The 16,341-nt window shown below is 32.7% G+C and overlaps 1 long non-coding RNA gene across 1 annotated transcript; it reads right to left on the bottom strand.

The window, feature by feature from the left end:
• Positions 1 to 8,793: 8,793 nt before the first annotated feature.
• On the bottom strand, positions 8,794 to 13,783 carry LOC134243845 (uncharacterized). The gene is made up of 5 exons (XR_009987124.1): positions 13,708 to 13,783; positions 11,473 to 11,624; positions 10,229 to 10,328; positions 9,826 to 9,990; positions 8,794 to 8,998 (listed from the first exon to the last, which is right to left on the bottom strand). It is a non-coding gene; the product is annotated as an uncharacterized LOC134243845 (long non-coding RNA).
• Positions 13,784 to 16,341: the final 2,558 nt, after the last annotated feature.

The raw sequence follows: 16,341 nt of genomic DNA, 5'->3' as shown, positions 1-16,341 counted from the left end.
AGTGTTGTTGCGAAAGCATATTGTTCGGATCCTCATCTTCAAAACGTAATGAGACTTAATTGTCCGGCGTATTGTGGATTTTGTTCTCGTGAGTACTACAATTACCACATTTCTAACTTCAAAAACAGTCTTAGACACCATAATATTGGTCACCACTTCATGTTGGACCTTTTTGGACAGCCCTTATAATAGCACTGTGACTCTCTTTTTGCAACTAATGGAGATAACGAACAGCTTTCAAGATCAAAAGTCCATAAAACAATACAAAACAGGAGCAAAGCAAACACGGAGCTCCAAAACATCAGAAGTTTGATCAGGTGCCATGAAGGTGTGAGCACCCCCTGCCGACCGGTCACACCTGCCGTGTGCCTCTTTGCATAATCGGGAAATGACGGAAAAATTCAATGTTTAAATGGACTTACAATTATATAGAATCAAAAACGTCAGTTAGCATTTAAATCAATGATAAATTGTATCTCCTGACAAGTTCATTGTTTCGACGATAGAACTTTCAAAATGATGTCTGTTGATATTCTTGTTTTATCAACTTGTTTTTCAATAATTTGCCTCGTTTTAGACATTGTTTGTACGTGAGCATGCTCTTTTGTATCGAATCAGTTAAACACGACTGAGTAAAATATTTAAGTATGAAACAGATGTGCCAGACTCTGTGGTATCTTTTACGAGGGGTTATCAAAAAGTTCGTGGACTGAGGCTATAAAATTAGTCCTATGTAATCTGTACTTTCAAAAGTTATAGGGGACATAAAACAACAAAAAATAAAGAAATGTTGAAATTTTAGCTTTATTCGTTCATTATTTGCTTAAATATGATAAAATAAAAACGACATTATATGATTACCCGGCACCGTCGCCATTTAGTTTCATGACGTCCGACAACGTCATTGTTTTTCAATGTCCGCTTCTTCTACCTTATAGACTTATTTGATGAGATTCCCTGGAGTTGAGTAAGGACTTAAACCCGTCTTGTTTATATGACTTTACAATGTCATGAACAGCGGCTTTCAATGCATATAATATTGCAAATGGATTTATACATTGGGAGAGATCCTCGCTTGATTGTGCCAGCATATTTTGCTTTTGGGAGTTTAATATCTACAACATTTGATCGACGTCATTTTTGACGTGATTGATTTTTCACACCTTGACTACAAATCGACATTAACTGTGTATCCCTTTTCTCTCTGAATCTCTTTTTGCATTAAAAACAAGTACTCTGGATGCATTTTATTTCTCCATAGCCAGTTTAAACATTTCCTAGGTCTATACCACTTTTTTCAGGGCCAAAACTTTATAGAATGTTGGAAAATGCAACCCCTTCCCCTTTTGACGTCATTTTCAAGGACTTATTTGTTTGGACACTCCATGTCAAATACAATAAATTTTCAAAGAACTTTCAAAATGAGGTGAAAATTTAATATTTTATGAAGCAATAGTTTCCCAACATATACCTGAATTAACGGGATTTTTGTATGTCAAATTTTCATATCAAAAGAGTTTTTCTCAGTTACACTTCGGTCGAAAAAAACGTCGTATTGGAGGTTGCGCCGCCTGGACATACCATAGCTTACAAAAACATTACTAATTTATTAAAAAATAAAATTTATGATTTGCGGTTTATTCTATAGATAGAAAAGATGATGCTTACCAGATACTTTAAAATTCATCGATGTACCTAAAGCGGTTTTAATTTTATGCCGCCAGTCCACGAACTTTTTGATACCCCCTCGTATCTCGATCTCCCTAAGATATATCGTATCGACAAAGGAATGGAAATTACCATTGTTAATTGACAGTACATCGTCGATATATCTAAATGTCGAGTTGAAGGCCACGGCAAGTGTTTTCTTCTTTTCACGCACAATATTTTGCACAAAGTCTGCTTCATATGAATACAAAAAAGGTCTGCTAATAACGGAGCGCAATTGGTACCCACTGGGATTCCAATAGATTGTTGGAAGACCTGGTCTCCAAAAATCACATATTGTCAATCAGAAACACATGCATCTTTTTTATGCCATTTTCAGAGTACATTGTACTTCTGTGTGCAATCAGAATGTGGTTCAACAAAATAATTTTGCAAATGACCAAAGACCAGGTAAGTTAACCTACGAGTTCCATTTTTATTGAAATAGCAGCTGTCAATGATATTAAAAAGCCTGGACTTTAATTTATCGTTTGGAATGGTTGTGTAATAAAGTTGAAAGATAATAAGTTTTTAAGTTGTTGATTTTGGTAAAATCTTGTGATTTCAAATTGATTGTCCAAAAGTTCTTCGGAATTTTGGGGTATCCAAATCTGATTCACATCACTTCTTGAATATACTGTTGCACAGTACTCTTGAAGTTTCTCATTCAACCCACATTTTGTTAGGAAGGGTTAAGTTACGTCAAAAGTAAAAAAAAAAAGAATTATTTACTTTTTTATTTTGTATATTTTAGCACACAATAATACACAAGGTAGGTTGGAATCTCTCATGAATGTCGATTTTTTAAAATTATTTTTTTTAATCTAAATTTTTATAGGAATTATTTGTTTAACCATTATGTTATGTTTCTTTTTTCAAAAACAGCCAGTTCAGTAATTGATTAATACACATATTCTGTGTCAGTGCCAGATGAACGAAATCATGCTTAATAAAATATTATACACATCATCAAATGTTATCTGTATACATATATAATGACGCATGTATTATTGTGTGACCGTTGTCCGTTACCTATATGTTTTTTTATGCATGTTTTATCTTGATTTGCAAGTGCTTGTACATCTTGTAACCAGGAACAACATAATATATTATTTTAATGTGTTTCATGTTTTTAAGAAAATAAGACAAAAGATAAATTAAGTAAAAGAATATTTTTGCTCAAATAAAATAATAATTTCTAGAGATACCGTAATATGAGGTGATATCTGGATAAACCAGTTTAATATGTATAAAACGTTCTTCTTTCCGCCTTCCCACACAATTATCTAGCTTAATTAGTTTTGCATTTGCATAGATTAGTCAAATGAATATTCAAGGTGTATGAAATATATGGAGATAACATACAGTATTCAAGCTCATAATTCGATGAAACTATATAAAACAGGAGCAGAGCAAACACGAACTCCAAAACATCAGAGGTTGGATCAGATGTCATGGTGGAGTGAGCATTCCCCGTCTACCAATCACATCCGCTGTATGCTCCTTGTCATGATCGGGAAATTACGAAAAAAAAACGTCGACAATTCAGTGTGTAAATAATGGATCCATTTCTTATCCTCCTATACCACCGAATAAAAACTTTCAAAGATTCTTTGTTACATAATGCCATTGTGTGCCTCTTATTTTATTTTTTGATCTGATACTTATTTTGTGTCTTACAGAGCAAAACGTGGTCTTTTCTATTCTAACCATATGGGAGACAGGGTATCATTAAATGAGCTCATTGCTCACAGTTTCTCTAGTTTTGTTTACAGTTAAGGACATCGGCAAGGTTCCTGGATATCATAAAAAATTTCTCTATTTCTCAAAAATCCTTGAGTAGGTTTGATACCAAACAGATTATATTCTGGGTACAGAATTGAATTTCCTTTGAAAATAGGAACCCATGATAAAGAAAACCTCCATAATTTTTTTATCATAAGATTTATATATAAAAAAAACATTTATTTCATATCGTTTATATTCTATATAAATATTTGTTTCATATTTTCTTCTGATTAGGCTAAAATGTATAAATAAAAACAAGTAACACACATACCGGTGTAACGACGAAAAGTGACCCCTGTAGAATATTGACCATGAGGTTATTTTTCTACGTAAAAAAAATGACCCAGGTTGACAAGTAGGGTCATTTTTCGACCCTCGAAAACCATTAAAGAACAGTATTTCAATTCTACGACTTCACACACGTTGAAAAATGACCCCCATAGAAATTTGACCCCTAGTTTTTTTTTATACAATTAAACCTTCTATCCGTGTCTCCTTATATTCTTCTATACTTTCAAGTAGGGAATGACTATGTATTTTACGCCTTTCCAATATATATTTGATTGCATACGAAGACTGTTCAATAAATAATGTTCTGAGCTCTATGACATACAACATAAAAATCATATGACATTAAGCTTAGCTTTCTCTCATGATTGAATCTTTGATGAATTCATTAAGTTTTACTTTGTTGACCACTTTTCATCACAGATTTTCATTGTGAGAAGCTGAAAAACAAGGACTATTCGAAACACTTTTCAAGACACTGCATTGAAAATGAATGGAAAGGAATGAGTAGACTAGAATAAAATGGCCCCAGGGTCAGGGGTTCTAGTGCTAGGGAGGGGATAAATAGATTGAATAGTGAAAATGCATTACTTACATGAAAATCTTCTTCTCTGCTCCAGGGTATCAAATAAACTAACCAAGTACATACATGTAGTTATGATGAGCAAGAATGTCTCTTTCAAAATTGTGAATTTCACGGGTCGGTTGTTTTGGTGTTATGGTAGGGCTCTATTGATTATATAGTGAAAATGCACAATTTCTTTTAAAATCTTCTTCTCTGTTCCTGGGTATTAAACCGATATTATAATGATATTATAATGAGGAAGGACGCTTCTTCCAAATTTATGAAATTCATGACCCATGAATCAGGGGTTCCGTTGTCAAACAATCAAAATCTATTGGATTTCAAAACAACTTAAAATATTATAATTACTTCTTTAGGGATTATTACTCTCCGTGTATATCTGTATGCATTATTTTGGAATTTTTCGGTTTTACTGTACAACGCCATTTAATACGGTTATGTAAAGAGATGGATTTGATCAGATCAGTTTCATTAAGAATAGTTTACAGTTTGTGGACGATTAAATGTAATACGGAATGACAAAAGAGACTAAAACAATATGTCCCAAATCTTAGATCTAAGGGCATAAAAGTACCAATATATTACGTTTGTATTTGAAATACTGGTAATATCGTCCTCTTCTTCCTCTTTGATCATTATAGAAACATGTATGATCTGTATCACCATACACATTATGAACTACTGTGTAAATCCTACATTGATATTCGATTAATCTTTTCTTCACTTAATCATAAAATCCTTAATCTTTAATCCTAAATAATAAAGGTTAACGCTTAATGATAGCCCCGCTTGAAAAGCGGGGGGGGGGGGGGAGTATATAGTAATCGGTATGTCCGTCTGTCCGTCCGTCCGTATGTCTGTTACGCTTTGGGGTACCCATCTCTTTACCTGCGACTCCCCTTATACCTCTGAATGAACTTTTTGATCTGACACATATTTTGGGTTTTTCATAGCAAAACATGGACACTGCCATTACATTCACAGAGGAAGCGGGGGATATCATTTAGTGAGCTCATTGCTCACAGTATCTCTAGTTTTGTGTAGGAAACACGCACATGTACATTGCTAGAAGAGATCTATTATCTTTAAAGAGGGGGTTACAACCCCGTTATCCTCTCCCATCAAAACTCGCCACATTAAATACGCTAATACGGATCTCGCATGGTACTTGTTTCTAACACAGTGTTATGCAATAGAATACATTTTTGTACAGTTTTATATATTTTTACACGCAACTTCAAATGTGTTACCATTGCCTATCATATTTAGAAAGAATATAATATTTAAACTAACAACGTTTTCATAATCCAACATTTGGTTTTTTTCTATTGGTATTAAAAAAACTACTTAAATCATCACATGTAAGTACATGTAGAAAGGAGTAAAACGATAATGCATATGCAAATTTTTGGTATAACGAACACATATTTTAGTTAACCATTTTTTTATGCAACAACCCCCATTTTCTTAAGGTTTTGTTGACACTAGCAAACGACAAAAGACATTTTACAGGTTTTGAGCTAACCACTTTTTGTTTCCCTGGTATCATAGGTCAGAGGCAAATTTAATTAGTACTCATTTTTACAAATTAAATCATCCATATTTTTTATGAGAAGTTTGAAACTTCATTCATAGAAAACCAAATATTTTATAAGATCTAATTTTCTAAGTAAGCGCCCTTTTTCGCACCAGTTTTAAAAGACGTTAAACTTTTGAAAAATATAACTTTTTTTGCAAATTATTTATCCAGGGTAAAATCAAAGAGATTTACAATTATGAAACTTTTCAGTTTCTTTTTTCTGATACCAGCTAGAAAATGACCATTTTAAAGATTAAAATGACAACTGTGAAAACCTAGAGGTACTGTTAGCAATGTGCTCACTAAATGATACCCCCCTCCTCCCATATTGATAAAATGGCACTGTCCATGTTTTGCTGTGGGGAACCCAAAATATGTGTCGAATCAAAAAGTAAAATAGGAGCTGCATAATGGCAATATGTAAAGTGATAAAGATTCTATGAAAGTTGCAGATAAGAGATGGGTAACACAAAGCGTAACAGACGGACGGACGCTACATATTTTGGGTTTCCTGTGCACAGCAAGACATGGACTGCCATTATAATAATATGGGAGGCGGGGGGGGGGGGGGGGTATCATTTAGTGAGCTCATTGGTCACAATACCTCTAGTTTATGTAAGGTATAGTATAACTTTGATTTCTTTTATTTAAGCTTAAAAGTTTTCAGAAATGAACTCTTCATACCTTAAAGCTGCTTGATATTAGGTCATATTGGGTCATTATTCTACGGGGTCATTTTTTCTACAATGCACACGGAGAAAAACGACCCAAAGACCAAAATTCATTAAAAAAAAAGTGGGTCATTTATCTACGTGGAATATTGACCAGGTAGTCAAATTTCTACGTAGAAAAATGACCCCCGTCTATAGTCTACGGGGGTCACTTTTCTTCGTTACACCGACACCTCTATTATTTAGTGTTCCTGAATATCTGCACAATTATTGTAAGTCAAAATCTGAAAATCTCAGGATCGAAAGCTTGAAGTATCCAGAACTAATTATAGTCATGTCACTTTTCGAATTTATTGCTGCACAATACTCCTAAAGCTTCTACCTCACTTCTTTTAATATTTGATTAAGGAGTAATGAAGGAGGCTTGGTAGTACATTTACTGGAACCCCTTATGCACCACTATTGAAATAATTATATCAGTAGTGGTTGAGAGTGCATTTCATTAGCAAACATAGTTGGTAACCACTATTGAAATAATTATATCAATAGTGGTTGAGAGAGCATTTCATAATAATAATAGGTAATAACCACTATTGCAATACGACCACTATTGAAATAATTATTTCAATAGTGGTTGAGAGTGCATTTCAATAACAAACATTGGTAATAACCACTATTGCAATACGACCACTATTGAAATAATTATTTCAATAGTGGGTGGGAGTGCATTTCAATAACAAACATAGGTAATAACCACTATTGAAATAAGTTGTGGACGCGGTGAAACTTTTCTTTCAATGCTGGTAGTATTTTAATAGTGGTTGAAACCTAGGATTATCATATTGAAATGCACTCTCACCCACTATTGAATAATTATTTCAGTAGTGCTGGTATTTCAATAGTGGTTGAAACCTATGGTTATTATATTTAAGTGCAGTCTCACCCACTATTGAAAAATTATATCAATTGAAGGTCGTATTTCAATAGTGGTTACTAACTATGTTTGTTATTGAAATGCACTCTCAACCACTATCGATATAATTATTTAATATTGGTCGTATTTCAATAAAGGTTACTAACTATGTTTGCTATTATATTGCACTCTCAACCACTATTGATATAATTATTTCAATAGTGATCGTATTGCAATAGTGGTTACTATCTATGCTTGCTATTGAAATGCACTCTCAACCACTATTGATATAATTATTTCAATAATGGTCGTATTGCAATAGTGGTTACTATCTATGATTGCTATTGAAATGTACTCTCAACCACTATTGATATAATTATTTCAATAGTGGTCGTATTTCAATAGTGGTTACTAACTATGTTTGTTATTGAAATGCACTCTCAACCACTATCGATATAATTATTTAATATTGGTCGTATTTCAATAAAGGTTACTAACTATGTTTGCTATTATAATGCACTCTCAACCACTATTGATATAATTATTTCAATAGTGATCGTATTGTATTGCAATAGTGGTTACTATCTATGCTTGCTATTGAAATGCACTCTCAACCACTATTGATATAATTATTTCAATAATGGTCGTATTGCAATAGTGGTTACTATCTATGATTGCTATTGAAATGTACTCTCAACCACTATTGATATAATTATTTCAATAGTGGTCGTATTGCAATAGTGGTTACTTACTATGTTTGTTATTTAAATGCACTCTCAACCACTATTGATATAATTATTTCAATAGTGGTCGTTATTTCAATAGTGGTTGCAACAATGCATCGTTGTTGGAATCCAATATAGCTATGGTAATTTAAATTCTTTTTGGTTGTCAGGAATATTAAAAATATTAAAAACAGACATTCCTTCTTTCTAAGAAAGGAAGTTTTAGGTATGCTTTGGATTACCACTTGCAGAATTAAATTCCAGTTCTTCTAAAATACAATTTCAACAGAGGTTTGCAAACAAATACAGCCTTGTCAGCAGAGACCAGTACATACTGATCTTGTAATCTAGATATTTTAGTGAAAGTAAAGCAGATTCATTAAGTTTTCATCAAACTTTAAATCAATAAGTTTTAAAGGGCTTTATTTACTTAGTTTGAATCATTTTTAGAATAAATGTACAGCTATTTTTTTTAGAAGTAGGTATTTTGTACATTCATTTGGATTTATTCTTTCGGACGAATCATCATTCGTGTTGATTTCAAGGCTGTCTTGTCTTTCCATGGAATCCATACAATTGCCGTGTAGGTGTTGGAAGCAGATTTGTGATAAGGTCCGTTGAGATTCGATTGATAGCATTTATTATACCACCAAGCACCTTTATAGGTGATAGCACATATTGGACCATCAGGTTTATCTTTTGTAGCAAAGACATGTCCATTATGAGGTGAAAGTCCATCGCCTTTGATAAATAAATTTAATATGAAATTTTAATATACGTTCAATATCGTAAAATGTATTTATTCGTATTACGTTAAGTTCGATAACGTAAAATATATCAGCATAAAATATATCAAATAAGTGATAAGAATGAACCCCCCCCCCCCCCCGTGCTGTCTTAGTGGATGGGATGCCATCATTTATTGTGTCAAATGTAAACGTCCTATAATGTGTCACCCAAAAGTAATCACCGATTTTTTTTTTTGATTTTTTTTTTTATTGTAAATTAGGTCAAACATGAACGTCAAGGGATCAAAGGTCAAAACATGTTTGAAAACAATGCACATTTCACATATGAATTATAAAAGCCGTATCTTTTCTCAATCAAAAGTTATAAGGAAAGATAACATTTCTGACAAAGCAGGACAAACTTCAAGTTCCAGGTCATAAGGTAAAAATATCATAATACAATGTATATTAAGCAAGATTTATCCCAGGTAATAACATGTAAAATATGAAAGCCAACTTTTCCTCTTTAATAATGTTATGACCAATTTAAAGTATTGTTAACATTTTTGGAAAGGTCAAACTTCAAGGTCAAGGGGTCATAATATGCGGGGTATATTTGGAAAGGGCTTGTCACATGTAATGTAGATGTGAAATAAGAAAGCTCCATCTTTTCCCATTCAAGTTGTGGCCAAGTTTAAAGTTTTTGTAACAGACAGACGGACGAGTGAGATACGATGTTCTCTCGGGAGGGGGGAGTGGCTGAGTGGGGGGTGGGGGCAAAATTTCGATTTAAAGTTGACAAGCAAACGTAGCTTTTATGTCAAAATACTGATACTATACCTGCAGTTCCACTATATCCACTGATTGACAATTAAAACATGTTTTTATCATTGTCAATGGCAAAATTCGAGTATCTGGCATAAGCTTTAGCTCCGGAAAATTGTTCTAGGTCCACCCATAGTTCTTGAGATGGACTGGAGGTCAGAGCGTGAATTGCATCGTTGCCTTAAGATACAAATCTTGTATATTGATAGAAAAGTGCATTTCACCTTACACATAATGTATAATAGTATATCAAGACGATTGTATGTTTTTTTTTTTCAAATACTGAGTATCAATATTATTTGAATATTTTGCACAGTACCAATTAGTGACAACCAGTATCCCGAACCTCTTGGTTGTTAATTTTCATAAATATTTGTGATAGCTGAATACTGACAATGTGTTTTACTCTTTAACTTACCTAACCAATAATCCGATCCTGCTTGACCGAAACCTGCCTTATAGTCTTTCCATGTTCTGTAAAAATTTGTAGTTCCCGCTTGTATTCGTCGCTGAATAACCTTTGGATTGCAAACATTGTATGTTCAATTTAATTTAATGATATGACACTGAAGTAAATAATAATATAATATCTATAATAGTCAGTAGAAACAATGAAGATAGTGATCCTGCTATTTATTTGTCTTTTTTAAAAGTCTAGTTAATGCCTTTTGTAGAAGCATTAGTGTATCCTGAAAGTCTCATACATGATGCAATACTCTTGACTCAATAAACTGCTAGATTTTAAATGCTGTTTTTTTTTTAATTATTTCAACACAAGACGAATGAAACATACGGAGAAAACGAATAGTATTCAAGATCAAAAGTCCATAAAATAATACAAAATAGAGAATGAATGATATGCTGCACATTAAAGTGAGAAACAGTTTTTTTTTAGCTTATATCATTCTTATCTTTGTCCCATTATTGGCAGACCTATTTTTGTATTCATATGAAGCAGAATTTGTCCAAAATCGTATACGTGAATAGAACGAAATACTTGCTGTTGCCTTTAACTCGGCATATCGATATTTTGACAACGCATGGTTATTTCCATTCTAATGTCGATACGATATATCCCGGTGAGCGTTAGATTAAAGATACCACAGTTTGACACATTTGTTTCATATTTTTTATATTTTACTTGAAAAAAGTCGTTAATGGTAACCTAATAACCAAGCTCTATGATAAACATGATGACTCTAACTTTTCAATCGTCAGCTTACTTATACAGCAATATACCTTCATCACCTACATACGGAGTTTATAACTATCAGTTAATTCGATACACAAAATCATGCTCTACATATGTACAATATCTAAAACGATGTAAATTTGATTTCAATTTGATGAAACAAGAACGCTTAAAACTCATAATTTCATAAATGACCTTGTCAGAAAATACAATTTATCCTTGACTTAAATGTTGACTGACATTTTTCATACTTATTGACGAGGGATTTTTCCGTTATTTTCCGATTATTACAAGGAGCACACGGCGGATGTTTTGGAGGCTTGTGGTTGATCCGCTCCTATTTTGTATTGTTTAATGGACATTTTAGCTTGAATACTTTCGTTATCTCTACATGTTTAGGTATATTTCATTTGAAAATATGATTTTTTTATTAAATGAAAAATTAATTTCGATTAAATTTCTTTAGATACCGTCCATCCACCACCCTCGGTAGTCATATCACAGAAAACTCTCTTCTTTGCGTTACCGTCAGGATAAATAGTATATGCTCCGTCTCGTCCTTTAACTTCAGGGTCGATCTTAAGAATGCTAACACAATCACGGTGCTGGCGTTTGAAGTTACCTTTATAAAATAATTATGTAAAAAAAGATAAAGTATTAAATATACAAAGTTTAAAACGAGCGCCTTTATAAAAAATAAAAATCTTTACATTTTCATGTTAAGTTCAGCTTGTATTCACTGCTTGTCTATTTCTTTTTAATTTGAAAGAAGGAATTTTAAAATAATTTGAACCAATTGTATGGAAAGATTCTCCTCATATTTCTTGTATTTAAGAATTAATTAAATTTTCACAGAATCAAGAAGACAACATCACTGAGTGATGATATCAGTGAAAGTAAATTTGACCTTTTTATATTAGAGACAAGGTAAGGCCAACTAAAATGGATATTGGCTAATACGAATTTTCTCTACTTTTTTTTTTTAGGATATATGTTATTTTTATATGCTTTCTATATTTAAATTTTTCTTACTTTCATATTTGGTAAAGTTGCCATATAAAGATACAAAATGATACAAAAATAAAAAGTTTTGATCGAATACTAAGAGAGAAAAAAATACTTTTTACGGATTTTTGGCTCAAATCTGTACTCAGATTGGAAGTTTATAAAAGCTATCATAGTTTTAGTTTGTTTGAAAAATCATATTTATTTGATATATTTAGAACATAAGTCCCGTATTATAAATCTAATTTACATTTGAAAAGTAATTTAAGTATTTGATTGTGTAAAAATTATAACTAAATTTCCTGTGTTCTATAATAATTTTGAGATGCAGAAAAGATAATTTTTTCATACGCCACCATTCTGCCAAAATATAGTCCCTGGTAGTTTTCAAAAACGATTTACCATTTCCATTTAAAGTTGTACAAATGTGATGAGGAAAGAAAAATACACGTATGGTCTTTTAAATTTCTTGCACCTAAATATATAAGACATATAAGCAAATGTACTTTGAAAATTTCATTTAGTCAGAAACCAGAGAAGAATCCTTCCCAAAATTAAAAAAAAAAGAAATACTTTTATCAATCTTCAAAAATGTATTAACTTGTTTTATCTGAAAGTAATGTAAGCTCAAAGATGCTGCTCTTTCATGTTATTATGTTTGCTCTTAAAGTAACCCATTTTAGTCCAAGCTAGCGAAAGAAACATAATTATGATTTCAAAATAGGGGAAAGAATTAAGAATTTAAGATTCCATGGTGTTACTGTATACAGGGAAATTTTCGCCCCCGTTTTATTTTCACCCATTTCCCCCTACTCTCATTTAGGCGAATTTAAAACGGGGCGAATTCAAAGAATACAGAATAATTTCTTAAACAAAACTATAATTGGGCGAATTTAAAACGGGGCAAAATTGTTTGCAAATGTGAAAGGGCGAAAATAAGATGGGGCGAAAATAACCCTGTAAAAAGTATGTATGTATAGTGATTTATGCTTGAACGGCTTCGCTGTTCATGTGAATGTTTATGTACTCCAAAGTACATACATGTATATATCAATCATTCTAGCCCAAAAATAACTGACACGTAAATATTACAGGTAACGTCTAGTACTGAAAGAAACCATTAAAAAGGCTTTCAAATTACCCAACAAGGTAGCTTAGTCGGTCGCTCCGTGATCGGGAGGTCGCGAGTTCGTATCTCGTCCGTGACTGACCTAGTCGATAAAATGGGTAGAAACTGTTCCTTAGCCATGCGCTCGGCACTTTGAAGTGAAAGTTGCGGGTCCTTCGGATGATACCTTAAAAACCGGGGCCCCGTGTCAGCGGCAGGCGTTGACAAGATAAAGATCCCTCACTGCTCAATGGCCCTGAGTGCCGAGTACAGGTGAGTACAGGTGACGTCTCAATATGAGCGAAAAATTCTCGAGAGGGACGTTAAACAAAATACAATCAATCAATCAAATTCCCGAATTCTCCTTATTGATTAATCTTTCTCCTTATTAATTTATTTACTTTTTATTCCTTCTTTTGTATGTTTGCTTGTGAAATATCATCAATGAATTTCTTATATATAAAAGCCGATTTTATTTTTTTTAAATAGACTTTCTTGAAAATTCTTTGTATTTCATTCACATCTATCTTCCGAATTTATTTTTTCAAGAAACGAAAGAAAACTCGAGTAGTAATTTTTTAAAAATACTTACTTGGGTTAAAGATTTCTTAAACACCAACTGCATTTGCGCTGACTTTGTAGCTGGATACAATGTCCACTCCAATAGTAAGAGGAGATTTTACTTTATACGACGTTTTTTTTATAGGTCCATTTCCAAGGTAGTTTTTTTTCAGATTCTTTCATGTGTCCTAGATTGAGAACATATTTGCCATAAGTCATTTCGAGTTTGACCCAATCAATAAATTTCTAGGACTCATTCTAGGACTCATTAGAAACAATCTTTCTTTACGAAAGCCCATTGGGCTTATTTTTCGCGAATAAACGCGAAACTTTCGCAAATAAACGCGAAAGTTTTGCGTGATTTTGCAAAATTCTATGTATATAATAATGTTTTTCAGGAACCTTGATCTTCACTGACATACAAAAAACATGAACGCTGACATGATCTTTCATGAATTTATTAATAAATTATCATTTCCTTAGAAGATATCCTGGAAAAATGTTCGAGAATAGGATAGATTATTCATCTTTTTTTTTTTATTTCAAAACCCTACCAGTTTTTTAAATGAATTTTACTTTCTTGTTCATGTTTTTCAGTTGTTAAATTCAAGAAATTCTTTAGACTTATTATTTTACTGAATGAAAGTCTCCACTTGACACTTTCTCAAGCATTTTTTATCAGTAACATTCAACATAATTGTACCACTAATAAATTAAGCAATCCATCATTTTTAATTTAAAATTATACCTTGTAGAAACATAGCTTAAAAGTGAGTGAAAAATGTGTCATTTCAAGAGCTTAACGTGTCATATGATATTTTAAGTAATAAATATTAATGGATATTGTTAATTAGAAATTGATCGAGGAGGAGGGGTCCACTTTTTCTTAATTTTTCTCCGATATTTATATATCTGACGGGTTTGTCCTGGTTGAACAGCAAATGTTTCGCGTAAGCCCGTTGAGCTCATTTTCGTAGATTAAGAAAAACGCGAAAGTTTCGTGTAAAACCGCGACAGTTTCGCTTTATATCGCGAAACTCACGCGTTTATTCACGAAAGTTTCGCGTTATAACGCGAAAGTTAAGCCTTATATCGCGAGTTTTACGCGTTATAACGCAAAAAAATATATATATTTTCTTAATCTACGAAAATGAGCTCAACGGGCTTTCGTATTTCTTCATTTATTAGAAAGCGCATTTTTAAGTGGAAGAAAAGTTATATTTCCCTTTGAGGATACTTCATTTACACAATGTTTGTTCAAATGGGGTATTTGTTCAGTGAACTCTCCATTTTACAATTCCGAAATTTTTTTTATATTTTAAGTGTGGAAAATTTTAAAGCAAAGGCAGGTTTCTGGCAAAGAAAGTGATGATGTATAAGGATTGATTGAATGATTTTTTATTGTTTAACGTCCCTCTCTGGAATTTTTCACTCATATGGAGACGTCACCGTATGCCGGTGAAGGGCTTCAAATTTTGACTTTTACTCGGCACTCAGGGCCATTAAGCAGCGAGGGATCTTTATCGTGCCAACGCCTTCCGCTGACACGGGGCCTTGGTTTTTAAGGTCTCATCCGAAGGACACGCAACTTTTCACTTTAAAGTGCCGAGCGCATGGCTAAGGAACAGTTTCTACCCATTTTATCGACTAGGTCAGTCACGGCCGAGATACGAACTCACTACCTTCCTAGCACGAAGCGAGCGCTCTACCGACTGAGCTACCGTGTGAACGGTGATGTATTAGGAAGGCGCATTGTAAATTCTATGGCCGTTATAATGACCCTCTTTGCAGAAGGTTATGTTTTTGCAAAACATGTATTCCAACGCATGCTTAGATTATTGTATTACACCATTTTGAATATGGATTAATTTTACCTCAACAATTAATATATGGGACTCGGGGTGGTGGGTATGTCCAGTCGACAAGGGATGTTCTCTCCCCCTAAACACCAGATCCCATCTCTTCATAACTTCGTGTTTTTATCCTGTTTTTTTATATTTAATTCTTCACGAAGTTATGAAAATGATCATTGTTACTTTCGTCGTTTATATGTATAAAGTTTTATGCTACATATCCAAATTCTAAACATGAATAAAGAACGAAATGCATCAATAAGCTTAATTTTAATTGTTAAAAAAGAAAAATACAAAGCAATACACATTTTAGTGAATAATTATATATGAAAATGTTTTAGTATAAAAGTATATTGTTTCTGAAAGTACATGTGTAATTTTTTTGGTTGGTGTTCCTTCTTTTAAGTTTAATGTATTTTAATGATGCAGGTATGGTTAGTGTCTGTGAGTATACCTGTAGGTTAAATTACAGATAACGTACAAAATTGTTCTAGAGAAGACTTCATATTTACCTGCCGTGCCTTTATAGGGCAATGCATTTTGACCTAAAAAAAAAAAAAAAAGATCAACGATTACACGTTAAACGGAATGAATAGTGATTGAAACTTTTGTTATCTAGAAATCATGTATGCATTTCTAGTATTATTGACTTCATATGCCTTCACTGTAGGCAAGTATTTTTTTTTTTATTTTTTTTAAAATTCAAATAAATTTGAAAAGAAACTACTTACTGCTGAGTTCTTTAAAAATTATTCTAGGACACAATGAATGAATTCTCTTGAGGTTTTAGATACCTTTAGCTTGGTTAGAAG

This window comes from Saccostrea cucullata, unplaced genomic scaffold, assembly GCF_032062105.1.
Source record: "Saccostrea cucullata isolate Sc308-1 unplaced genomic scaffold, CSIRO_AGI_Scuc_v1 ctg6394, whole genome shotgun sequence".
NCBI lineage: Eukaryota > Metazoa > Mollusca > Bivalvia > Ostreida > Ostreidae > Saccostrea > Saccostrea cuccullata.
The sequence above is the reverse complement of the archived record's forward strand: the minus strand, read 5'-3'. Positions and strand labels throughout refer to the sequence as shown.